Source organism: Rhinatrema bivittatum, chromosome 3 (assembly GCF_901001135.1).
Source record: "Rhinatrema bivittatum chromosome 3, aRhiBiv1.1, whole genome shotgun sequence".
Classification (NCBI taxonomy): domain Eukaryota; kingdom Metazoa; phylum Chordata; class Amphibia; order Gymnophiona; family Rhinatrematidae; genus Rhinatrema; species Rhinatrema bivittatum.
This window is the reverse complement of record NC_042617.1, coordinates 133,967,186-133,993,838: the sequence shown is the minus strand read 5'-3', so window position 1 is coordinate 133,993,838 and position 26,653 is coordinate 133,967,186.

Below are 26,653 nucleotides of genomic sequence, written 5' to 3'. Positions count from 1 at the left end.
GCACTTAAGGACCAGAGATGCCTGCCCCTGATCAATACTTTAGAGCTTGTACTCCAGTGCTATGGTTTGAAATGAAGAAACTAGGATACTAACCAAACTCTTCTCAGTTTTCCTGCCTTGTTGCTGAAATTGAATATCTAAGAGATAAAAGCATCCTTTTGCTAAAACTAGTAACAAGTAAGTCAAAAGTCTAATTATAACTCATGATAGGTTTTAATCACTGTCAACAATATTGATCTGCGAATCAGTAAACTATGGATTCATATGCTTTGTCAAAGGCTCTTAATTCCAAGTCAAAAAGTGAAACGAGTATTTGAATTACAGCTTCAGAGATAATATTTGCTGTAACATAAGGTAGTAACAAAAATGGCAAATAATAAAGTAAATAAATGATAGACCTGAAATTGTTCTGGGCCCATGAGCAGCATTCTGAAAATATAAGGTTTAGATGGAAGATGAGATATATTAACTATCATTTTCAGCTCCTAGGAGATATTTTTCTTTATTACTTTCCTGAAATATTCTCTAAGTGAAGTTATTTAATGTATTTTAAAATATAATTTACTCCAATTTGAATGAATCAAGAATATACATTTTAAAAATTTAGAGAAAACAATTGTATCACATACACTATGGCACATTACTACTTAATTTAAGCTTGAAAAATGACACTTTGTATATAAATAATGCAATAAGACAAAAACTATGTTTTTTGATAGGAGATTTAGAAAGATTCATAAAGTAAAACTTTATTAGTCCATAGATATTGCTATCACTAACATTTCTATGAACATTCTTTATTCCTAGACCTGACTTTGGTTGTCCAGAAGCTTTGTGATATTTTTTATCTTTACTTAAACAGAATTATAGTACAGAATTGCAAAACTATTGTATTTTTGCAGAATTAATAGGAGCAGAGCAATTAAAAATAAAGATACTGTAGTATGGATGAAAAAAGAACTAAGATATAATTGATTGAGTCCATCTTTTTACATTTTTAACCCTTCTTCTCAGTTGCTAAGAATGTGTGCAAAGTAAATTTTGTTTTGCAAAGTTTATGACTATTCTGCAAAATTTGCATGTCCATGAAACTGTTTTGCTATAAACTTTAGAGGGTGAAATTCCATACAAATGACAGAGCTGGAAGAAGTCACCAGTTCTGCAGTGTTTTACAGTATTTTTTTTTTGTGGGAAGGATATTTAAGCAGCAACAATAAAAAGTAGACTTATAGACTTGCTTTCAGAGAAGGATAGTGAAATTACACTTCTGAAATTTATCCAAGGACTTATTTTAAATCACTTTCAGTGCAGAAACATAAAAGAAAAATATCTTATATCCAATTTTAAAAATAGTTACTGCAGTATCATATAAAATAAGGGGAAAGAAAGAATATCAAATGTATTAAAGAAATAATAATAATGATAAAGAAATAAGAAAGAATCTAACAATAATCCATCTAAGACACCAGCAGCTATTATGTCTAAATCCCTTTACCACCACCTTCATAGTGAAAACTACTTCATCCAAATCCTCAGTCCCTATTATTCCAGAATCAGATTTTATCCTGTAGAAATACATTCTTGGTCAGGAAAAGTAAATATATTCCCAGCATTTTTAATAACATATGTGTGAGAAAAATTTAGAAAAAGAAGCTCCAATAGACAATGTCCTGTCGAACAGTAGAAATTTCTTTATAACAGCCTGAGTGGCTGGTGATAGATTCAGGAACACATTTATCCTGTACATATGAAATAAACCATCAATGTTTCTAGAGAAAAGATTAATATCAAATATCAAATTACTTCTTCAGATCATGTTTCCAGCATCCCAGTTTAGATTATCAGGAGATACCAGAACAGCCATTGTTCTATCCACTAGATCAAGTTGACATAGAGATCCAGAAATGTAATACATTTTAGAAGTAGATGGCAGGGATCCTGAGCTTAATTTCTAGGGGATCCATATTAGGGATGTGAATCGTTTTTCAACGATTAAAATTATCGTCCGATAATGTTAATATCGTCTTAAATCGTTATAGAACACGATACAATAGAAATTCTAACGATTTATCGTTAAAAATCGTTAAATCGTGTTAGTGCGCACTAACGGGAGTTAGTGCGCACTAACTCCCCGTTAGTGCGTACTAACTCGATTTAGTGCGCACTAACTGAAAATGATACAAATAAACACTTTCCAGGTCACTGAAGGTCAGTTAGGAATGAATATGTGTTCCTATTGGCTGGCTGCCCTCTTATCTATTGATATTACCAAGCTTACCACTGAGGTGATGGTTGGGGGGATGGGAAATGGAACTGGAAACTAACGAACACCAACAGAAAATGAAACAAAGTGTTCACACTTCCCAGGTCAGTAAAGGTCACTTAGGAATGAATATGTATGTATGTATTCCTATTGGCTGGCTGTGCTCTTATCTATTGATGTTACCAAGGCTAACACTGAGGTAATGGTTGGGGGGATGTGAAATGGAAACAGTTGGAAGCTTGACAAAAAAAGTAATGTAATGATCAGCACTCACGTGACTAGAACTTGTTTGTTTATTATTTTTGTTAGCAGGCACCTGAAATGCTAGTGCATGTTGAATTTGCCAATCACTGTGCATTTTAGAAAGGTGGTCCTGGCTGGAACTGTACACAGTTCAAATATATGTAATTGATTGTTGGTAAGTGTATTTTTTAAGTAGCCACACTGGCACAAGTATGTTTACTTTTCCTCCTACTTAACTCACTAGCTCAGCTTTGTAAGAAGGGCTTCTCTGCTTGTGTGTTGTTTTTGTTTGGTGTGAGGAGAGCAGAAACATCAGATCTTTATTCAATCTACTACAGTCATCTCTTACAGTGCCCTATCCCTATTAATACCAGGAGTGTTGTGATCTTCCTGCACACAGTGCCCTAACCCTGATACCAGTCTGAGACAGCTCCCTCCCTGCATTACTAGTGAGAGGCTGGTTTCACAGACAGGGGGGAGCTGCCTGACCCTCACTCCTGACTTCCCCATGTCCCAGCTAGTGAATGGTGTGTGGGTGAGGGGGGGGGGGGGGGGATGGTGAAGTCTGAGACAGCTCCCTCCCTGCATTACTAGTGAGAGGCTGGCTTCACAGGACAGGGGGGAGCTGCCTGACCCTCACTCCTGACTTCCCCCATGTCCCAGCTAGTGAATGGTGTGTGTGGGTGAGGGGGGGGGGGGAGGATGGTGAAGTCTGAGACAGCTCCCTCCCTGCATTACTAGTGAGAGGCTGGCTTCACAGACAGGGGGGAGCTGCCTGACCCTCACTCCTGACTCCCCCATGTCCCAGCTAGTGAATGGTGTGTGGGTGAGGGGGGGGGGGGAGGATGGTGAAGTCTGAGACAGCTCCCTCCCTGCATTACTAGTGAGAGGCTGGCTTCACAGACAGGGGGGAGCTGCCTGACCCTCACTCCTGACTTCCCCCATGTCCCAGCTAGTGAATGGTGTGTGGGTGAGCGGGGGGGGAGGATGGTGAAGTCTGAGACAGCTCCCTCCCTGCATTACTAGTGACAGGCTGGCTTCACAGACAGGGGGGAGCTGCCTGACCCTCACTCCTGACTTCCCCCATGCCCCAGCTAGTGAATGGTGTGTGGGTGAGGGGGGGGGGGGAGGAGGATGGTGAAGTCTGAGACAGCTCCCTCCCTGCATTACTAGTGAGAGGCTGGCTTCACAGACAGGGGGGAGCTGCCTGACCCTCACTCCTGACTTCCCCCATGTCCCAGCTAGTGAATGGTGTGTGGGTGAGGGGGGGGGAGGATGGTGAAGTCTGAGACAGCTCCCTCCCTGCATTACTAGTGAGAGGCTGGCTTCACAGACAGGGGGGAGCTGCCTGACCCTCACTCCTGACTTCCCCAATGTCCCAGCTAGTGAATGGTGTGTGGGTGAGGGGGGGGGGGGAGGATGGTGAAGTCTGAGACAGCTCCCTCCCTGCATTACTAGTGAGAGGCTGGCTTCACAGACAGGGGGGAGCTGCCTGACCCTCACTCCTGACTCCCCCCATGTCCCAGCTAGTGAATGGTGTGTGGGTGAGGGGGGGGGGGAGGAGTATGGTGAAGTCTGAGACAGCTCCCTCCCTGCATTACTAGTGAGAGGCTGGCTTCACAGACAGGGGGGAGCTGCCTGACCCTCACTCCTGACTTCCCCCATGTCCCAGCTAGTGAATGGTGTGTGGGTGAGGGGGGGGGGAGGAGGATGGTGAAGTCTGAGACAGCTCCCTCCCTGCATTACTAGTGAGAGGCTGGCTTCACAGACAGGGGGGAGCTGCCTGACCCTCACTCCTGACTTCCCCCATGTCCCAGCTAGTGAATGGTGTGTGGGTGAGGGGGGGGGGGAGGATGGTGAAGTCTGAGACAGCTCCCTCCCTGCATTACTAGTGAGAGGCTGGCTTCACAGACAGGGGGGAGCTGCCTGACCCTCACTCCTGACTTCCCCCATGTCCCAGCTAGTGAGTGGTGTGTGGGTGAGGGGGGGGGGGGAGGAGGATGGTGAAGTCTGAGACAGCTCCCTCCCTGCATTACTAGTGAGAGGCTGGCTTCACAGACAGGGGGGAGCTGCCTGACCCTCACTCAAGCAGAGAAGCCCTTCTTACAAAGCTGAGCTAGTGAGTTAAGTAGGAGGAAAAGTAAACATACTTGTGCCAGTGTGGCTACTTAAAAAATACACTTACCAACAATCAATTACATATATTTGAACTGTGTACAGTTCCAGCCAGGACCACCTTTCTAAAATGCACAGTGATTGGCAAATTCAACATGCACGTGTCTGCTAACAAAAATAATAAACAAACAAGTTCTAGTCACGTGAGTGCTGATCATCACATTACTTTTTTTGTCAAGCTTCCAACTGTTTCCATTTCACATCCCCCCAACCATTACCTCAGTGGTAACCTTGGTAACATCAATAGATAAGAGCACAGCCAGCCAATAGGAATACATATTCATTCCTAAGTGACCTTTACTGACCTGGGAAGTGTGAACACTTTGTTTCATTTTCTGTTGGTGTTCATGAGTTTCCAGTTCCATTTCCCATCCCCCCAACCATCACCTCAGTGGTAACCTTGGTAACATCAATAGATAAGAGGGCTGCCAGCCAATAGGAACACATATTCATTCCTAACTGACCTTCAGTGACCTGGAAAGTGTCTATTTGTATCATTTTGAGTTAGTGCGCACTAAATCGAGTTAGTGCGCACTAACGGGGAGTTAGTGCGCACTAACTCGAGTTAGTGCGCACTAATCGGAAAAAAACGATTTTTAACGATTTTTCAACGAAATAATCGTGCCAAACACGATTTTCTTCTCCTGCCACACGATTTCTATTCGTTAAGACGATATGGAAAATGATTCACATCTCTAATCCATATTCAGTAAACCAGTGATTAGACAAGTTATCCAACTAAAGTTAGCCGGATAACTTGTCCTGGATATTCAGCATCCTGCTGAATATACTTTTATAAATGTATCTGTGAGGACCTGTGTGCAGTGCTCACCTCCAGCCAGCAGGAAGCCCTCAGTGGGCTATGGTCCCTGCTGCTCAGTCCTCCAAACTCTATGGCTTGGAGATCCTGCTGGTGGCCATATTCCCTACACTGCCACAGCCTTAAAAGCCTGCTTTTCACTCTCAGTACCTTGCCGCAGCTTGGAGTCAACTTTGATCCTAGTCATGGCCTCAGTTCTGCTAGTTTTTATCCTAGTGTTGGCTTTTGCCTGAATATTGGGCTGTTCCATTGTTGCCTCTGTCCTATGTCTTTGTTTGCATATTGTTTATCTTGCTTGTTTGGCCTTAGTTTTGGCCTTCTGGTGTCCTGTTTGTTTCTGTTCTTGTTTTGCATTTTGCTCTGTTTTCCCATGTTTTTGGCCCTTGTTCTGTCTTCTGAGTATTTGTTCTCTTTTATCTGCTTGCCTGTCTGTCCTGTGGTTCGCTCCCTGTTTCTTGTTTCTTTCTGTCCACCTTTCAGTATCTTGTAGCCCATTTCTGCCTCAGTAGGTGTCCTTTCATACCCTATTTCCAAGTGCACCTCCTATGAAGTCCTGCCGGCCAGCAGAAACTGAGGGCTCAACCTGAGAGAGAGGTGGGCATTCAGACAGAAGACTACTGTGCCAGGCCAGCCTACTTCTATTTTGTTCAGTTGTTTCTGATTCCAGCTCTACTGCTGTGCTCTGGGAGTTACCCTTACTGGCATCCTAAGTCGTGACAGCAAGCTGAAGCCAGCAGAACCTGCAGGCTCTTTCAGGCCTGCACCAAGCCAGGAATGTGCTATGCTCCATTTTCTTTCAAATAACCTGTTTCCAATAGAAAACCTTGAGTTTGGATCTGTTGCTCATGCCTTTCGAACAACAGCTCTGTTATCTGGGTGACTTGTCAGACTTCTGTATTCATGACTCCAGCCCTGACATCAGAAAAGGCAGCCCCTATTGTTTGTACAGCTCTTGTGCCTGCTGTCCTTGTAGGCCCAGATCAGGCAATCCAGCGCCTGCCAAGCCAGAACTTATTCCTGTGGAGGCCCCAGTGTCTAAACTTCAAGACTTGAATCTGTCATTTGAAATGAAGTCAGATTGTACTGCTGGCTCTGAGTCTGAACTTGCATTGGCCCTGCAGACTCCATTCCAGCCAGCTGCATCAGAGCATGCTGCTCTACAGACTTCATGGCACTAAAGCACAGTTTATGACAGAAGCAGCACTGAAAGTGTAGAAACATGACAGTAGAAAAAGACCATTTATTTATTTATTTAAGAGTATTTATATCCCACCCCTCCAAAGTTTGGGGTGGGTTACAACAGTACATACATAATAAATGGAATTTAAATAACTAAATAATTATAACATATAACAATAACTAAAAAATAAAATAAATTTAAAATGACTTTAACATAAAGGCAAAATAAAACATAATTTATTGTAAGTTTGCCATTTTTTAATAGTTGAGAGACATAGTTTAAGAAATTTGAGTGTGTCTAGCCAGGCATGTTTAGTGGGAAAAAAGAATTGTATGTCATCTGCATATATTCTGTAAGTTAGACCAAGAGTAGATAATAATTGGCAAATTGGGGTGAGATATATATTGAATAAAGCCACTGAGAGAGCAGATCCTTGAGGTACTCCAGTTTCCAGGGTAAAAGGGGGTTGAGTAACTATGATTGATGTAGATTTGTTGGAACTAGTTTGACAGATAAGATTGAAACCAGTTATATACTGCTCCAGAGATGTCTATATGTGAGAGACGGATTAGTAAGATTTGATGATTAATGATGTCAAATGCTGTGGATAAATCTACGAAGACAGCAATGTAAGATGTTCTGGAGTCAAAACAATGAAGAATAATGTCAGTGCTGGAGATTAATAACATTTCAGTACTGTAATGTGATCTGAATCCAAATTTGTATTGGTCTAGAATGGAATGTTGGTCGAGGAAAGAACTGAATTGTTTTAGTACAACTGATTCCACAATTTTAGCAAGGAATGGGAGTGATGAAATAGGTTGAAAATCAGAAAAGTCTGGATTGATACTACGTTTTTTTGAATGGAGGTTACTGCAGCAATATTTAAGTTGTCTGGAAGATGACCGTTGATAAGTGAGGAGTTGACTATGTTCGCTATGGGTAGTGCAATGTCTTCCCTAGTTGCTTTAAATAGGCTAAAAGGGCAAGGGGAACAGGGATGCATTGATGGTTTCATTTTGGAGATGATATTCAGGATTTCAGGGCTTGCAACGGTATCAAAAGAATCCTAGGACTGGGTTATGATGGGGGATGTGAGTGTTGGATGTATAGTTGGAAAAGTTGAAATAATATTGCAAATTATTTTGTCAAAAAAATTACCAAATGAATTGCATAATTCTATATGAGAGTTGGAATTGGGATATCGAGTGGAGTTATTATTGGGATTGGTGATAGACTTTACAATATTAAATAATGTTTTGCGGTTGTTGTTTGAAGCTTCTATATGTGATGTGTAATATTTTTTCTTGGCATTGCAATGTTAACTGCCATTCGGTATAGAGCAAGTTCAGCATTGTATGAAGCTAGATTGTAAGAGTTGTTTTCTTTTTTCCATTTTGTTTCTAGGGATCGTAGTTTACGCTTATGGATTAAAAGCGAATGAGAGAACCAAGATGTAGATTTATTTCTTGTTTTCTTGATTGTGCAAAGGGGTGCGATTTTGTCTAGGGTGGTTTCCAGAGTAGTATTCCAATTTTTTACTATATCATTGGGATCACCATATGGCCCATCCAGTCTGCACATCCACCCAATTAATTTAGCTTTATAATTCCTATCATGTCCTCTGTATTTATTTCATACTTTCTTGAATCCAGATATTGTTTTTGTCTCTACCACTTCCACTGGGAGGCTGTTATACACATTCACCACCCTCTCTGTAAAGAAACATTTCCTAAGATTATTCCTGAGTCTATCCCACTTTCACCCTCATCTCATGACCCCTCATTTTATAGACTCATTTCCATTGAAATAGGGTTGCACTCTGTGCATGGAAACTGAAATACTTATGTAACCCCACCTCCAGGTGATGACTTAACACTGATGGGTCCATAAAATAATTTATTTATTTTGGGGGTAAGGCTAACTCCGATCTCTCTCTGTGTCTCTTTCCTCCAGGGCCTGGGTCCTTTTACTGACAGGGAGATGGGTTGAAAGGAATTTCTCCAAGGCCCTGGGTGGCAGGGATAATACTAATACCTTTACCTGGGAGAGGTATGCCTTCTCTTTCCCCTTGGTGGATGTGACTGCCAACAAAGTCAGAGACTCAGAATGCATTCCCAAAAATAAACTTTACTGATAGGGTTTGTTTGAAAATCAATGGCACAATTCTCCTCAGCTCGCAATTCTCAGATGGCATTTACAGTTCTTAGTTTTATTATGTGTATGAGTCTCTCTTTCTCTCTTAAGGTAAGGGACTCACTTATGCTCCAGGGCTTTGATAAGTAGGGTTTCCAAGGGACAGGGGTATTCTAGTTAGGGCAGAAGAAACTCCTCTAAACTGGCAAGAAAAAAATGGTAAGTCTCTGCAAAGATTCCCAATTTACCACTTCCCCAGAGTAATGCCTCCAAATGAGGGACTTTCAATGATCTCAAAATGGTCTTATTCACAGTTCTACAACAGGGTTTCTACTCTCTTTCACTGTCTCTCCAGATCTCTAATGGAAAGGATCTTCACAGTAACACGGAGCTCTCAGATGCTCTTCTGCAGGGCAGGAAGGGAGCAGCAAAATGCTTCCTCTCTGATTTTTCAACTAAAAAGCCTTCTCCTAAAACGGAGTCCATATTCACCAGAAGTACTCTGTAGTGGGTCATCACCATTCCTCTCTTCTGTAGGAGGGTGCAGAGGAGCAGGTCTTCCCTATCCGAGGCCCTCCAGGGAAAGTTTTCCCCATGACCTTTCTCCAAGCAATATCCAGGGTCTTGCAGGCTTCTTACAAAGAAAAATCTCTGAATCCCAAAACAACATGGAAGGTAGACCCAACAGTGGACTAGAAGGGCAGCTGGCTCTGGCAATGAATATTCTCATGACATCACTCTTTTGTCAGAGGCCTACTTGAAATGTAACAACAGTGCAAGGTGTTGTTCAACTGTAAGGAGCTGAAATGTGCACACTGCAGGTGACAGGGCTAGAGAGTACATTGTATACATGTAAAGCTTATGTGGTCTTAAAAGGAACTTACCATCATCACCATACAAGACTTTACCTTGGGCCCCCTTATGTCCTTACTTCAATTAAAATACTATGTGGACCCAACCCTTTTTAGATTTCATACTATACCAAATATGTCATCAACTTGCAAGCTGCTGGAACAAGGTGTCAGGTGATACGTAACAACTGAGGATAAGTGAGGGAGTTGTATCATGTAGTGAATGGCCACAACCCAAGAGCTGACGGCCTAGAGGGCTGCTGCTGCTGCTGCTGCTGCTTGGGACCAGGAAGATTTCCACAGACAAGCTGTCACCCCTGTACTGGCCTGACTTGTAGAGCTGTATAATATTTGTAAGCTCATCCTTAGCTAAAAGCTATGATATACACCTGGTCCCAAGCAGCAGCAGCAGCCCTCTAGACTGTCAGCTCTTGGGCTGTGGCCATTCACTACACGACACAACTCCCTCACCCCTCCTCAATTGTCACATAGCACCTGACACCCTATTTCAGCAGCCTGCAGCTAAATAGTGGTGCATAATGCAAAGGTTGGTTAGTGCTCAAGTTAAATTTATTTATTTATTTCTTTAAGAACTTTTCTATACCGGTTAGGGATGTGAATCGTTTTCCATATCGTCTTAACGATAGAAATCGTGTGGCAGGGCAAGAAAATCGTCTTAGGCACGATTTTTTAGTTAAAAAATCGTTAAAAATCGTTTTTTCCGATTAGTGCGCACTAACTCGAGTTAGTGCGCACTAACTGGGAGTTAGTGCGCACTAACTGAAAATGATACAATTTGACACTTTTCAGGTCAGTTAAGGTCAGTTTAGGAATGAATATGTATTCCTATTGGCTGCCCTCTTATTTATTCATGTTACCAAGTTTCCTACTGACAGTATATGGGGGATGGGAAATGGAAACAGTTGGTAGCTTGACAAAACAAGTAATGTGATCAGTCAATGTGACTAGAACTTGTGCCCTAACCCTGATACCAGGGGTATTGTGATCTTCCTGCACACAGTGCCCTATCCCTATTAATACCAGGAGTGTTGTGATCTTCCTGCACACAGTGCCCTATCCCTAATACCAGGGGTGTTGTGATCTTCCTGCACACAGTGCCCTATTCCTGATACTGGGGGTGTTGTGATCTTCCTGCACACAGTGCCCTATTCCTGATACCGGGGGTGTTGTGATCTTCTTGCACACATCCCGATATCAGGGATAGGGCACTGCATGCAGGAAGATCACAACACTCCTGGTATTAATAGGGATAGGGCACTGCATGCAGGAAGATCACAACACTCCTGGTATTAATAGGGATAGGGCACTGCATGCAGGAAGATCACAACACCCCTGGTATCAGGGATAGGGCACTGTGTGCAGGAAGATCACAATACCCCGGAGGAGTGAGGGTCAGGCAGCTCCCCCCTGTCTGTGAAGCCAGCCTCTCACTAGTAATGCAGGGAGGAAGCTGTCTCAGACTTCACCATCCTCCCCCCCCCCCCCCTTACCCACACACCATTCACTAGCTGGGACATGGGGGAAGTCAGGAGTGAGGGTCAGGCAGCTCCCCCCTGTCTGTGAAGCCAGCCTCTCACTAGTAATGCAGGGAGGGAGCTGTCTCAGACTTCACCATCCACCCCCCCCCCCCTCACCCACACACCATTCACTAGCTGGGACATGGGGGAAGTCAGGAGTGAGGGACAGGCAGCTCCCCCCTGTCTGTGAAGCCAGCCTCTCACTAGTAATGCAGGGAGGGAGCTGTCTCAGACTTCACCATCCTCCCCCCCCCCCCTCACCCACACACCATTCACTAGCTGGGACATGGGGGAAGTCAGGAGTGAGGGTCAGGCAGCTCCCCCCTGTCTGTGAAGCCAGCCTCTCACTAGTAATGCAGGGAGGGAGCTGTCTCAGACTTCACCATCCTCCCCCCCCCCTCACCCACACACCATTCACTAGCTGGGACATGGGGGAAGTCAGGAGTGAGGGTCAGGCAGCTCCCCCCTGTCTGTGAAGCCAGCCTCTCACTAGTAATGCAGGGAGGGAGCTGTCTCAGACTTCACCATCCTCCCCCCCCCCCTCACCCACACACCATTCACTAGCTGGGACATGGGGGAAGTCAGGAGTGAGGGTCAGGCAGCTCCCCCCTGTCTGCGAAGCCAGCCTCTCACTAGTAATGCAGGGAGGGAGCTGTCTCAGACTTCACCATCCTCCCCCCCCCCCCTCACCCACACACCATTCACTAGCTGGGACATGGGGGAAGTCAGGAGTGAGGGTCAGGCAGCTCCCCCCTGTCTGTGAAGCCAGCCTCTCACTAGTAATGCAGGGAGGGAGCTGTCTCAGACTTCACCATCCTCCCCCCCCCCCCTCACCCACACACCATTCACTAGCTGGGACATGGGGGAAGTCAGGAGTGAGGGTCAGGCAGCTCCCCCCTGTCTGTGAAGCCAGCCTCTCACTAGTAATGCAGGGAGGGAGCTGTCTCAGACTTCACCATCCTCCCCCCCCCCCTCACCTACACACCATTCACTAGCTGGGACATGGGGGAAGTCAGGAGTGAGGGTCAGGCAGCTCCCCCCTGTCTGTGAAGCCAGCCTCTCACTAGTAATGCAGGGAGGGAGCTGTCTCAGACTTCACCATCCTCCCCCCCCCCCCCTCACCCACACACCATTCACTAGCTGGGACATGGGGGAAGTCAGGAGTGAGGGTCAGGCAGCTCCCCCCTGTCTGTGAAGCCAGCCTCTCACTAGTAATGCAGGGAGGGAGCTGTCTCAGACTTCACCATCCTCCCCCCCCCCCCTCACCCACACACCATTCACTAGCTGGGACATGGGGGAAGTCAGGAGTGAGGGTCAGGCAGCTCCCCCCTGTCTGCGAAGCCAGCCTCTCACTAGTAATGCAGGGAGGGAGCTGTCTCAGACTTCACCATCCTCCCCCCCCCCCTCCCCCACACACCATTCACTAGCTGGGACATGGGGGAAGTCAGGAGTGAGGGTCAGGCAGCTCCCCCCTGTCTGTGAAGCCAGCCTCTCACTAGTAATGCAGGGAGGGAGCTGTCTCAGACTTCACCACCCTCCCCCCCCCCCCCCTCACCCACACACCATTCACTAGCTGGGACATGGGGGAAGTCAGGAGTGAGGGTCAGGCAGCTCCCCCCTGTCTGTGAAGCCAGCCTCTCACTAGTAATGCAGGGAAGGGAGCTGTCTCAGACTGGTATCAGGGTTAGGGCACTGTGTGCAGGAAGATCACAACACTCCTGGTATTAATAGGGATAGGGCACTGTAAGAGATGACTGTAGTAGATTGAATAAAGATCTGATGTTTCTGCTCTCCTCACACCAAACAAAAACAACACACAAGCAGAGAAGCCCTTCTTACAAAGCTGAGCTAGTGAGTTAAGTAGGAGGAAAAGTAAACATACTGGTGCCAGTGTGGCTACTTAAAAAATACACTTACCAACAATCAATTACATATATTTGAACTGTGTACAGTTCCAGCCAGGACCACCTTTCTAAAATGCACAGTGATTGGCAAATTCAACATGCACTAGCATTTCAGGTGCCTGCTAACAAAAATAATAAACAAACAAGTTCTAGTCACGTGAGTGCTGATCATTACATTACTTTTTTTGTCAAGCTTCCAACTGTTTCCATTTCACATCCCCCCAACCATATTGGTAACATCAATAGATAAGAGCACAGCCAGCCAATAGGAATACATACATACATATTCATTCCTAAGTGACCTTTACTGACCTGGGAAGTGTGAACACTTTGTTTCATTTTCTGTTGGTGTTCGTTAGTTTCCAGTTCCATTTCCCATCCCCCCAACCATCACCTCAGTGGTAACCTTGGTAACATCAATAGATAAGAGGGCAGCCAGCCAATAGGAACACATATTCATTCCTAACTGACCTTCAGTGACCTGGAAAGTGTTTATTTGTATCATTTTCAGTTAGTGCGCACTAAATCGAGTTAGTGCGCACTAACGGGGAGTTAGTGCGCACTAACTCGAGTTAGTGCGCACTAACACGATTTAACGATTTTTAACGATAAATCGTTAGAATTTCTATTGTATCATGTTCTATAACGATTTAAGATGATATAAACATTATCGGACGATAATTTTAATCGTTGAAAAACGATTCACATCCCTAATACCGGTATTAGTGGGTACATCATATCGGTTTACAGGTAACTTAACGTATTACAGAGAACAAGGGTGGGGGAAACAAGGGAACAAACGTGGAACCAAAGAACTGTGGGGATGTGGGGGGGAGAATAGGATAAAAGGAGTAACTAATAACAAGGCATAGAAAATACTGAAGAACGGGGCATAAAATATACTGAGATAAATGCCAAAAGTTTCAAGCCAAACCTGTCCCCTTGATTCAATAGCAGATAGTTGCCACTGCTTCTATGTATGTACAGTAAACGTATTGAGCTACATATGCCTGAATCCAGGTAGGCCTACCCTGCCAATATATACAGATGGCGGAGACTTTGTCAAATGATGTGACCTGGTGCATGAACCTCTATGTCGACTGTCCATGATATGATCTACAAAAAGAAGGCTAAGGAAGCCACTGTCAGGAAAAAGGGAGCCTTAAATAGGAGTACTGGCAGGCCTCAGGCACCTGCAACCCCCCCCCCCCCCCCAATACCACCATCAGGTATCTCCAACATGCTGGCACTCAGCCCCTCCACCAACCTATTTCTCTGCATATGCCCAACATTTATAGCATAAGGGGGTCATTCGCACTTGTTTCTACCATCCTTGCATCCCCATATGTGGTTATAGCAGTTAGTGTAACTGGGTTTAAAAAAGGTTTGGATAAGTTCCTAGAGGAAAAATCCATAACTTGTTATTAAAGTAATTGATGAGCAATAGTGGCTTGTGATTTACCTAATGTTTGGTTACTTGCCAGGTACTTGTGACTTGGATTGGCCACTGTTGGAAACAGCATACTGGGCTTGATGATCTCTTGGTCTGACCCTGTATGGCATATCTTATGTTCTTAAGTTCTTATGTTCTAACTAACAGTCCAAATCACCCCCCAGACACAGATATTGACAGAGGGTAACAACGCACGTCACTTACCCAGACACACACTGACATACATATCTGTTGGGTACTGACTAACTGCAGCACCTTGTGCACCTACAAATGGCCAATGCATAAGTTCCTGGACTGTTTGTTACAAACATCTTTGCTGCCTGTTACAGCCTGGTCCCTAACTGCTAATGAGATAGTCTGAGTCCTTACTCGGTATATAACATTATCTACATCTGCACACATAAATTACATCTGTCAGAGGCACATATTGGACACACTGTATTTGAAGTACTCACATGGGCTCCTCAAGGCCTCAGGTGGCATTAAATATGTGTCTTGCAAGAGATCAACACAGAAAGCACATAAGCTATCATGGCAAATATATGAGATCTCTGGGAGCAGTAGGCCTCTACATTCAGCACTGTGACTGGTTTATGATAAAGGCAGCTTGTAGGCTTCTGTGGTCCACAGCTGACAACAACTTTTCTAGGCATGATACTAGATATCAAGCTGAAGATAGAGATACTATCAGCACACCTGCCTTGCTCACCACAAACTGTTATAGTGACAAACACTAGGGATGTGAATCGGGCTTTAGACGATTGAAAATATCGTCGATATTTTCAAAATCGTCAGAAATCGGGGGCTCCTCCGAAACGATAGGAAAACCCCACGATATTAATCGTGGGGGTTCTCTTATCGTTTTGGGGGAGGGTGGGAAAAACGGCACACAAAAATAACCCCTAAACCCACCCCGACCCTTTAAAACTAATCCCTTTGCTTCCCCCACCCTCCTGACCCCCCCAAAAACATTTTACAGGTACCTGGTGGTCCAGTGGGGGTCCCAGGAGCGATCTCCCGCTCCCGGGCTCTCGGCTGCCACTAATCAAAATGGCGCTGATGGCCCTTTGCCCTTACCATGTGACAGGGTATCTGTGCCATTGGCCGACCCCTGTCACATGGTAGGAGCACTGGATGGTCCACCACCCTCTCCGTGAAGAAATATTTCCTGACATTGTTTCTGAGTCTTCCTCCCTGGAGTTTTAAATTGTGACCCCTGGTTCTGCTGATTTTTTTCCAACGGAAAAAGCTAGGTTGAGAGAACTTTGCCCAAATCTCATCTTGGAGTGAGTTTCCTCACTCCTGAAGGCCAGCAAATCTTCACAAGAGACCACTGTTCTGTTCGTAGGTATCATGTAGAATGTCAAAGTGGCCCCTAACCCCCTACACGCTTACCTAATCCCCACCTCGAGTTACTAGGTGGGCCTACCATAGGGATTCAAATACCTACCTATGGGCCATGATATTATGGCCAGTTTCTCTCTCTCTCTCTCTCTCTCTCTCTCTCTCTCTCTCTCTCTCTCTCCCTCCCCATTCAAAATGGTCCCCCAGTGGTTGAATGCAGGAAATACAACAGGTCTGGCACTTATCGCAGAATCTGAAATGGTATTGCAATTTGTGCTAACTTAGCTCTTTGCGATAAAACATGCCCCTTTTGCTATCGCATGCGGTACTTACCGCATTTTGATAAATCCACCCCTAAGATTGTGGAGGTTGGTGGCCCTGTCGATTGCAATAAGAATAACACATTGTTCTAAAAAAGGCTTTGTGGATGCAGCACTTAGTTTGTGTCAGTTATGTGAGCAATCATCATCATCCCCTGAAGAATCATCTCCACTGGAATCAAAAGTAATATGTCCAACCGGAATAATTGAAGATAACTTAGCCATCCAGAGATAACAAACCCTTTATGGTAGTCGCATTCATCTCTATAAAATTTCTCAAGTTTAAATTTATAATTTCTTCACAGAATTTATCAATCGGTTCTTCAATGGATTTTCATAATACAATTATGAAATTAATGCAGCTTTTATGACCTCAGCTTCTTCACGGATTGTAATCTCTGATGCTTGGGCTTTTTTGGTGATCAGAATCATCATAGCCAAGTTACATTTGTTTAGAATTGCATTCCAATCTGAGACTATAAAGGTGAGGTTCCTTAAACATTCTAAGGCCCCGAGGAATACGTTGTACAAGGCAATATTCTAAAAGTGTATCAGCATAAAGAATGGTTCAAATTGAACGTCTTAGTATTTTTTGAAGTGCGGGCCATTCTGTGTTGCAAGAAATAGGCTCAGTGGAAGACAAAAAAATTGATGGTTCAGTGAGTAAGGATTGGAGATTGGCATCAGAAAATCTCAACTTTTTCAAGGTTTTAGGTGCTTCGGGTTCCATGACTCAAAATCAAAGTGTAACACCACCAAACAAAAGAAAGATTCAATAGTTACCCCAAAAGATATAATTTAGATTTATATCTTTTAACACTTGAACAGTGGTGGATATAAAGATTTCAGTCTGTAGCTCCACATGGACCGAATACTGAGTTAGACTTGAGCTTGTTTTTAGGTTGATTAATTCTCTTGTCTATTCTCAGTGGCATCCCCAATGATGTCATGTGCATCATGTTACTGGACATTTAAAAGACACTGATGTTTCCTTCGGTGCCTCCATATTTTGACTACCTTGAGATGCTGAGCCATATGCTCTGAATGGTAGCCTTCTTCAAAGGTAAGTATATATTTAAGTCTCATTTGTATAAACATTTGTGGTCTAATATGTTTTATATTCTGGTGTGATTACAGGCAACAGTCCTTTGTTCTATGAATGATTATTACACCCCTGATGAAGCATTTGTTTGTGAAACTTGTGATAAAAGGGGGAGGATAATAATACTTAAATATAAGTGGGAATGCAAAAGGTCTCTTCTATTCTATTTGTTGGTATACTATGGGGACCAACAACTCCAAATTGCCAAATATTAAATGCTCTTGCTATCTTGTAGATATGTATATAGTTGCATAGGGATGTGCATCATTTTTCTAACGGATGAAAATATCGTACGATGTTTTCTAATCTGTCAAGTATCGGGGGATCCCCGAAAGTGATAGGAAAACCCCACGAAATTTTTTAAGATGGTGCCAGCCATCCATTGCTCCAGCCATGTGACAGGGGCTGGCTAATGGCACCGATAGCCCCTGTCACATGGTAAGGGCAAAGGGCCATCGGTGCCATTTTGTTTACTGGCAGCCAACAGCCCGAGAGCGAGAGATCGCTCCCGGCACCCTCGCTGGACCACCAGGTACTTTAGGAAAGCTTTTTGGGGGTCAGGAGGGTGGGGGATTCTAAATAATTAGATTTAAAGGGTCGGGGTGGGTTGTTTTTTTTTGGCTCGGGACAGCCGAAAAAAAAAAGCGGTCAGAACCGCGGGAAACGAAGATTTCCAGCGGTTCTACGAACACGATACCGGAAATTATTCTGGAACTGATTCACGTTTCTATAGTTGCATGGCCTGAGACTACTAACCATTAGTAGATGTGTGTTGTTTGATATCCTATTAGCATGTACATAGTCATGTAGAAATGTATATGCATATATAGTCTAATTAACCTGTATATATTTGTATATACTGCCAGCCTTGTACACTGTCTCATTTGTTTTCCTGGGGTGAAGGGAGGGAGATCCCACCCACTAACATCTTCTTTCCCAAGTGAAGGTACCAGGCGGAGGGAGGACCTACGGAGTCTGCCCTGGGGGGAGGGGCTCCAGCCAGGTGAGTCCCAAACTCAGGAATGCAGCACGAGGCAGGCGGGCATGGAGGCATTACACTTGGAGTACATTTTTTCGAATACAGTCAATTGCAGCTGTCAAGATAAAGGCTAATTAGGTCTTAGTGGTTTCTTTACTCACGGACCCAGACAAAAGAAGCCAGGGTTAAATCAAGATTCTCAAGAGGAGAGCTCTCTTACATGGAAGGGAAAGGGGTAGTTGAGTGATAACAGGCAAAGTAGCATTGTATGAGGTTTTGGCAAAGCTGGCTGCCACTCAGCATGGTGTCCTGAGCTTCTGCAGAGGGACATGGGGGATCCTGGGGTAGGTCCTGAAATATCTCTATTGGTAGATCATGGCATCGAATGAGATTATGGAATACACAGCAGAGCAGCACTATATAAACTATTCTGGGTAGCACATACATTAAACTTCCCCCAGTTTTGCCCAAACAGCGAAATCTAGTTTTCAAAACTATGAAGGTCCGTTCTATGACACAATACGTTGAACATAAGGCCTCATTGTACCTCATCTCAGCCAGCATATTGGGAATAACAACAGGGGTGAGAAGCCAGGACCAACAACCATATCCCAAATCTCTTGCAGCAAACACAAAATGGCAGCATCATTCACCCCACCATGACTTGGAGATATAAATGGCAAGACATAGCATGTTATAAGAGAGTCTAAGATTATCACTATGTTAGTTTGGCCCTTCAAATACTATTTCCCTATCCTACGTCCATGCCACTTTTGGTGGTGAGACTATATGAACAGTTTAGGACTTGCTTATTCTGTGTCAGCTCTTCCCAAATGGCTAACTGCATGTTGTGTTCTGATCAACTGTGTGCCTGTCACTTATAAAGAAGCAAAGGCTACCAGTTTCCTGCCCTCCTCAAATCCTGGAGCTGTTCATCACAGCTGCCACACACGTCCTAGCTAATAAACGTCAACCTCGTGGTATGATAGTACAAGTCCCAGTAGTGCTATATGTTCTCCCTAGATGCACACTGCTCTGACCTGACACACTGAATATGCTAGTTCAAATCATGGGCATGCCACACCTTTTGTTTGACCCATGTGATGGTCAAGACAAACTGTGGCTGACATCCTGGCTGACCAATGACACACATGATCTTGGAGTTCCAGCAGTGTGGATGCTAAAAGAATGTGAATAACCAAACACATTCCTACTGCTGAAAATGTGAGGCTAGGAAAGGACAAATTTGTTAAGTGAAGCCTTAGAAAGTGTGTAGTGGCTGCCCGCTCACAAAGTTTTGTGTCAAGTGCATTGTGTGGGCACACAACATTAGCAGGCCTCTCCAGCATGGCGAGAGAATGCCAGGCTCTGGCACTCTGGCATGTACAACTAACAGTACACGCTATTTGTCATTTAAGCAATGCTGTAATCTCCCCCACAGCACGCCCCTCCCATGTCCTGGCTGGTTGATGAAAACACAGAGCCAGAGAGTAAATAGAGAAAGAAGCATGCGTCTTACCTATCAGCCAACCATCACCCTAGAGGCCGTCCTCAAAAATGTCAAAGAGGCCCGATTGGCTAAGTACAAAGGAATCATGTGCAGATCCTAGGTACCGGTCACGACATTGAGGATGAGCAGTCGTGTGTCACAGAAAACTTGTATGTTGAGGAAGTAGAAGAGCTTTCTGTTGTGGAAGATCTCCTCCCTGTTATGTGGTGGGATGATGATTATGAAAGTGCAGTTGATAGCTCCCACAACATTGGGAAAATGTGCAATGGCATAAAAGCTTCTCTTGATATCCATCAAGTCTTGCCTGTCCCAAGGGAATATGTAGCAATCAATGCAGTCAGTTACAGCTGTTATGACCTGGCCCTAACAGCATGAAAAGTGCTCTGGGCTATTCCCCTGATGACCCCTACTGTTGTTTGGAAGGAGCCAGATGCCAGGAAATAAAGGGTGGTCAGTAGTTTGGTGACTGGATCCAGATCCTCTCTTATTTACTCATATAAGTCCAGGATAGCCCACGAGTTGAGGCGATACCTGCCTACCACATATTCTTCGGGCATGCCCAGCAAAGAGTTTCATGGAAGAAAGATATGCTTCCTATATCTCCTCCGCTGAGGACACCTGCCTGGGAACTGCTGTCGTGGGCTCCAATGCTCTCCCTGTGGGGCTATTGGCTCAGGCTCCAGTGCATGGACTTCCCTAGAGGTTTTGGGACTTTCCTGGTCTGTTCTGGTACTTGTGCTGTTTGTTCTTCTTCCAGTTGTTGGTTGCGGTGATCCTCTCAAGCATCCAGTATCCCCTCACAAGTGCCACTAGCCACAAACATTATGGGTCTAGGAGGACGGGCCAAGTAGGGACAGGTGTTCTTATTGGTCCAGGAGGGCATGGTAGGTGTTTATGCTAGTAGGCCTCATTTTAACATTTATGATAATAGCCGCGATTCACGCTAATGGACGCATGATAAAAACATTTTTTACCCATTCCACCAAAACAAATAGGTGTAGTTATTTCTAACGTTAAATCCTGCATTATTGTGCATTATTCTAACACACTACAAGGTAGGAAACCCTACATTGCATTTACTCCTCCCACTCTACTCCCAATTGCATACTCAATGTACTATTTGCATGCATGGCCATATCGTACGTGTTAGGAACCTAATGCAAACTAAAAAATGACCCAGTAAAAGAGTTAACTTAGGGCATTTAGTAGTAAAGAATCCAAAGGTCATTGCACTTAAATGTCTCTATGAAATCTTCTTTATCTCACCTTTCCTCTAAGATATACATGTTTAGATCTTTGAGTCTATCCCCTTATGCTTTAGAGTGAAGACTACTGATCATTTTAGTAGTCACCCTCTCGATTGACTCCATCCAGGTTATATCCTTTTGAAGGTGCGATCTTCAGATTTGTACACAGTATTCCAAATGAGGTCTCACCGCGGACATATACATGGGCAATACCACTTCTATTTTTCTGTTGATTATTCTTCTCCCTATGAGGTCAAGCATCTTTCTTGCTTTTGCCTTCATTTTATCCATCTGTTTGGCCACCTTATCATTATCATTTTCAGTCACCCCGACATTCCACTCTTCCATTGTGCTTAGAAGAATTTCACCTCCAGTACTGTACTCTCCCTTTGGTTTTTAAATCATAAATGCATTACTCTGCAACTTTTTAGTATTAAATATTAGCAGCCAAACCTTAGACCATTCCTTAGTTTGCTAGATCCCTTCTCATGTTTTCCAGACTTTCCTGGCTGTCTACCCTATTTCAGATTATGGTATCATCGGCAAAAAAGACAAACCTTTCCCGACAATCCTTCCATTATGTCGCTCATGACAATGTTTAAAAGAATCAGTCCAAGGATCAATCCTTGAGAGACACCACTAGTAATTCCCCCCCGCCACAGAGAAAACTGTATTTGCTACTAACCTTTGTTGCCTCCCATGCCACCAGTTTCTAACCCATCCAGTTATTCTTGGTCCAATATCAAGAGAGTTCAATTTATTTATAAATCTCCTATCTGGAACCATGTCAAAGGCCTTACTGAAATCCAAGTACACTCATCAAATACTCTCCCTTGATCCAACTCTCTGGTTACCCATTCAAAAAATTGATCAGATTTGTCTTACAAGATTACCTCTGTTAAAATGCTGTTACCTCAGATCTTGTAATTCATTGGAATTCAAAAACTGAATTATCCTTTTTTAGCAGTGATTCCATTAATTTTCTCACCACAGAGGACAGACTAACTGTTCTGTAGTTCCCGGCATCCTCCTTACTTCCACTTTTATGAATAAGAACTGCATCTACCCTTCTCCAGTCCTTCAGAATTATTCCCTACTCTAAAAATCATTGAAAAGGTTAGCTAATAAAGCTGCCAAGATATCTCTAAGTTTCTTAATGCCATCAGATATATCCAGTCCAGCTCACTTTCTTATCTACTTTCAATTTAGTTACCTTCTCATGAATAACTGTTCTAAACATTTATTGACATTTACCTTACTTCCAGTCTTATTTGTGTTCATTTTATAGTCCTACTCCAAGCAATTCCACAGTGAACATCAAACAGAAATATTTGTTAAGCAATTATGCTTTTTCCTGATCAGCCTCCACATATTCTTCCCCTTCAACTCTGAGTCTCACAATGTCACGTTTACACTTCCTTCTATCAGTAACATATCTAAAAAAAAGGTCTTGTCCCTCCATTATACCATATTTGCTATTTTTTCTTCCATTTGATTTTTCATTTTTGACTATTTACCATCTTCTCTTAATTTTTCCAGATATTGTTGCCTGTCTTCCTCTTTCTGCAATCTCTTGTAATTTTTGCATGCTAACCTCTTCTCCTTTACCTTTTCAGCTCCTTCTTTAGAAAACCACAGCAGCCTCATTTTCCTCTTTCCTTTATTTACTTTCCTCACAAAATGATTATCTGTCCTTATGATATGTCCTTTTAATTTCTCCCACTGATCTTCTACTTCCCTTAGATTTTACCATCCAGCTAACAATTCCTTGAGGTACTTCCCCATTTTAAGAAAGTTAGTTTTTTTGAAGTCTAGGACTCTTGCTTTGAATACTAAACCACACCTTCCAGTGATCACTCAATCCCAGATGTTCATCCATTACATCAGAGATATTGTTCCCATTGGTAATCACCAGTTCCAGTATCACCTCCCCCCTCCTACCAGTTGACAGAAGAGTTCTCCTTGCAGAGAATCAAAGATCTTCCTGCTTCTTGAAGAGACTGCAGTCAGGAGCTCCCAATCAAGATCCCCTAGCACATCAGTCTTTTGAATATTCTCCATTAAATCTCTGTCCTTTTCTTCTGTCTGTGATAAAGGTGTTATGTTCTGTTCAGCTGCAGAAAGGCCCTGTGACTGGCCACACCTACCCCAAACTCCACTGAGGCCTAGGATGATGCCAGGAGGTCTTTGTGGCACTGACACCACCGTCATGCACCAGAAACATAGCACTGCTCCTTTCCCTAGGTGTGCACATGCACTTGGATCACCTTCAAAGGTCCCACTGTGGGAAAGTCAGGCTGGCACTCTCCTGATAACATCAGCGAGATGGGTTATTTAAACCCCACTGCACTCTTATCCAGTGCCTCAGCAACAGGTCTCCTTACTTGTGAGCAGTATGTTGTACCTTAGCATGTTCCTGCTTCCTCACCTCATCCAGCCTTGCCTTGCCCAGTCTGCCTCATCCAGTGTCTTCCCTTTGTCCCTGTCCACCTCTGGTCTGATCTCCTGGTACTGACCTCTTGCATTGAACCTGACTACTCTTTCTTGCTGCCTGGACATAACTTCTTGCATTGGAACTGACCACGGCTGCCTGCCACCTAGAACTGACCACTTTCATTGGATTTGACTATACTTGTCTGCTGCTTACACTGACTCTTGGCCTGTCTCTGGTATCTCCAGTCTGCTGCTTGTCCTGGCTCTGGCAAGGCCTTGGACTCTTGCTCTCCTTACCACCCTAGAGACCTACCTAAGTCCAGAACCCAAGAGTTCAACCTGTGGGGAAGGCGGCTGGTATAGGTTAGGCTCCAGACTGTCCAACCTCAGGGCATATTCACCAGCTGTTGACATAGGCCGTGTAGGCTCAACTGTGAGGCAGTGTCTACTGTGTCACAATACCAAGGGCTTACTTCCACATCACTCATCACAGGGGGGTTTATATTACACCAATATAAACAGATGTTCTATTCCCTCTTTCAAGATTAATCCATAGTGACTCTTCCTTAAGAACATAAGAAATGCCATACTGGGTCAGACCAAGGGTCCATCAAGCCCAGTATCCTGTGTCCAATAGTAGTCAATCCAAGTCACAAGTATCTGGCAAGTACCCAAACATTAAATAAATCACGAGCTACTATTTCTTATTAATTAATAATAGTTTATGGATTTTTCCTCTAGGAACTTATCCAAACCTTTTTTTAAACCCAGTTACTCTAACTGCTATAACTACATCTTCTGGCAATGAATTCTAGAGCTTAACTATGCACTGAGTGAAAAATAATTTTCTTTGATTTGTTTTAAATGAGCTACTTGCTAACTTCATGGTGGCTCCCTGCATCTTCTGTTATCTGAGAGAGTAAATAAACAATTTATACTTACCTGTTCAAGTCCTTTCATGATTTTGTAGACTTCTGTCATATCCCCCCTCAGTCATCTCTTCTCCAAACTGAACAGCCCTAACTTCCTTAGCCTTTCTTGATAGAGGAGACATTCCATGCCCCTTATTTTGGTTGCCCTTCTCTGCACTTTTTCCAGTGCAACTATATATTTTTTGAGATGTGGCGACCAGAATTGCACATAGTATTTAAGGCAAGGTCTCACTATGGAGTGATATATAGAAACAAAGAAATATCGGCAGGAAAAGACCAAATGGTCCATCCAGTCTGCCCAGTAAGCTTATGGTAGGTTACCCCATGCTTATCAGTTTCCCACATCGTAAAGGTTAGTGCCCTTGATTGCTGTTTGAATCCAATTCTCCATTATGCCTTTCCTTTGAAGCAGAAAACAATGTCTGAGTTGCATCAACAGAATCAAGGCTTAGTGTTTGAGGTTAATAACCCCCATTCTTGTTTCCCCAGACCGTAAAAGTTGGGACCCTCATTGCTCATTGTATGAATACAATTCCCTTTCCCCCCCCTGATTTGAAGCAGAGAGCAAAGATGGATTTGCATCAATAGTAACAAGGCTTATTGATGTCATCTTATTGACTGAAAATGCCCAATCGAAAAGGACTTTAGCCATTGAAATACTGACCTACCCCACCCTCAAGCCTAGGTCCAAGCACCTCCACCCTTATTCAGGATATATCTGATCTTGTCTATAAAATGTAAAACTACTGTCTGTGATAAAGCCTGGAGAGGAGAGGGTCAACCCTCCCCCACCCTTATTAAGAAAGAGATGTATTCAAATCACCATCAAAAGTCACCTGCATAAGTAAGGGCCAAGTTTGAAAACCTGCAATGTTTATAATGTAGGTGAATACTTTTAGCACTCGTATACTGCACCCAATATGTGTCGTTTCCTTTGCAAAATCAGGAACCACAAAGTATTTGTGTGGTTGGTAGGGGCAAAATAGCATGTGCTTGCAATGGAAATCAAATGTGCACATTCTGTTTCACTTATCTCCCCATGCCTCCAGTATGCTTCTTTTAATCATGGCCAAAGAGTATGTGCAATCAAGGAAGGAGATGAAAATACATAAAGAAAGCTTCCAAAACAAAAATCCCGTGCCATCCACGTGGCCATCACTCTAGGCACCCCCGACATCAACCACCTTCATCTGCCCTACATACAATAATCAGCCAAATGTTAGAGCCCAACACCCAATCCCTCAAGCCTAATTTTTGTATGCAAACAAAACTTATCTTACAACTTGCTGTTGCTTTAATATTGTTTTCCCATGCCTTTTCCCTTCCTTCCTACCTGATTCTTCTTGACTAGATTGTAAACTGGTATAACTATATCCCAGTCATGGTTTTCCAAATACCAGGTCACCATGACAGCCATTATATCTAAATCAGCTTCTATGACTGCCTCTAGACTGGGATTTTAATTCCCGTACTATGAGCATTAGTTTACCTAGCTTTCCAAATATTGCCTTTTTCCTTTCTCCCATTTCTATTTGAGTATTTAATATTCTAAACTACCTTAGGGTTTGTTCACTTACCCCTGATAATTCAAGTTTAAAGCCTTCCTCGGTAGGTTTGCCATTCTGTGTTGAAAGACGCTGCACCCCATTCTTTGACAGGTGGACACTCATCTCTGCTCAGCAATCCTTGAAATATTATTCCATGATCCAGGAAACCATCTACAAAGCCATTCATTTATCTCCAAAATGTGAACATCCCTATCTGAGCCTTTATCCTTGACTGGGAGGATGGAGGAGAATACGACCTGTGCACTTATCTGCTTTGCCATCTTTCCTAGAACCATGAAGTCACTTTTGATATGGTTTGGTACCTGGCAGTATCATTCGTGCCAACTCGGATGAGCAGCATTGGATAGTAATCAGTAGGCTTAAGGATTTTTGGCAATCTCTCCATAATGTCTTGGATTTTGGCATGCAGCAGAGAGCACACTTCCCAGGACAACATGTCTTGTTGGTAGATGGATGCCTCCATACCCCCTTAGAAGAGACTCTCCAATCACCTCTACCTTCTGCCTCCTAGGTGCAGTGGTTATTGTCCTTGCTACCATTCAGCTCACCTGAAATTTACTTTTGTTCTATTTGCACAAAGCACCATGTAGTTTATGCTTCCAGCATTGCTTGTGACAGAGGCAGCGCTGGAGCACCGGGTGTGCTTAAATTCATA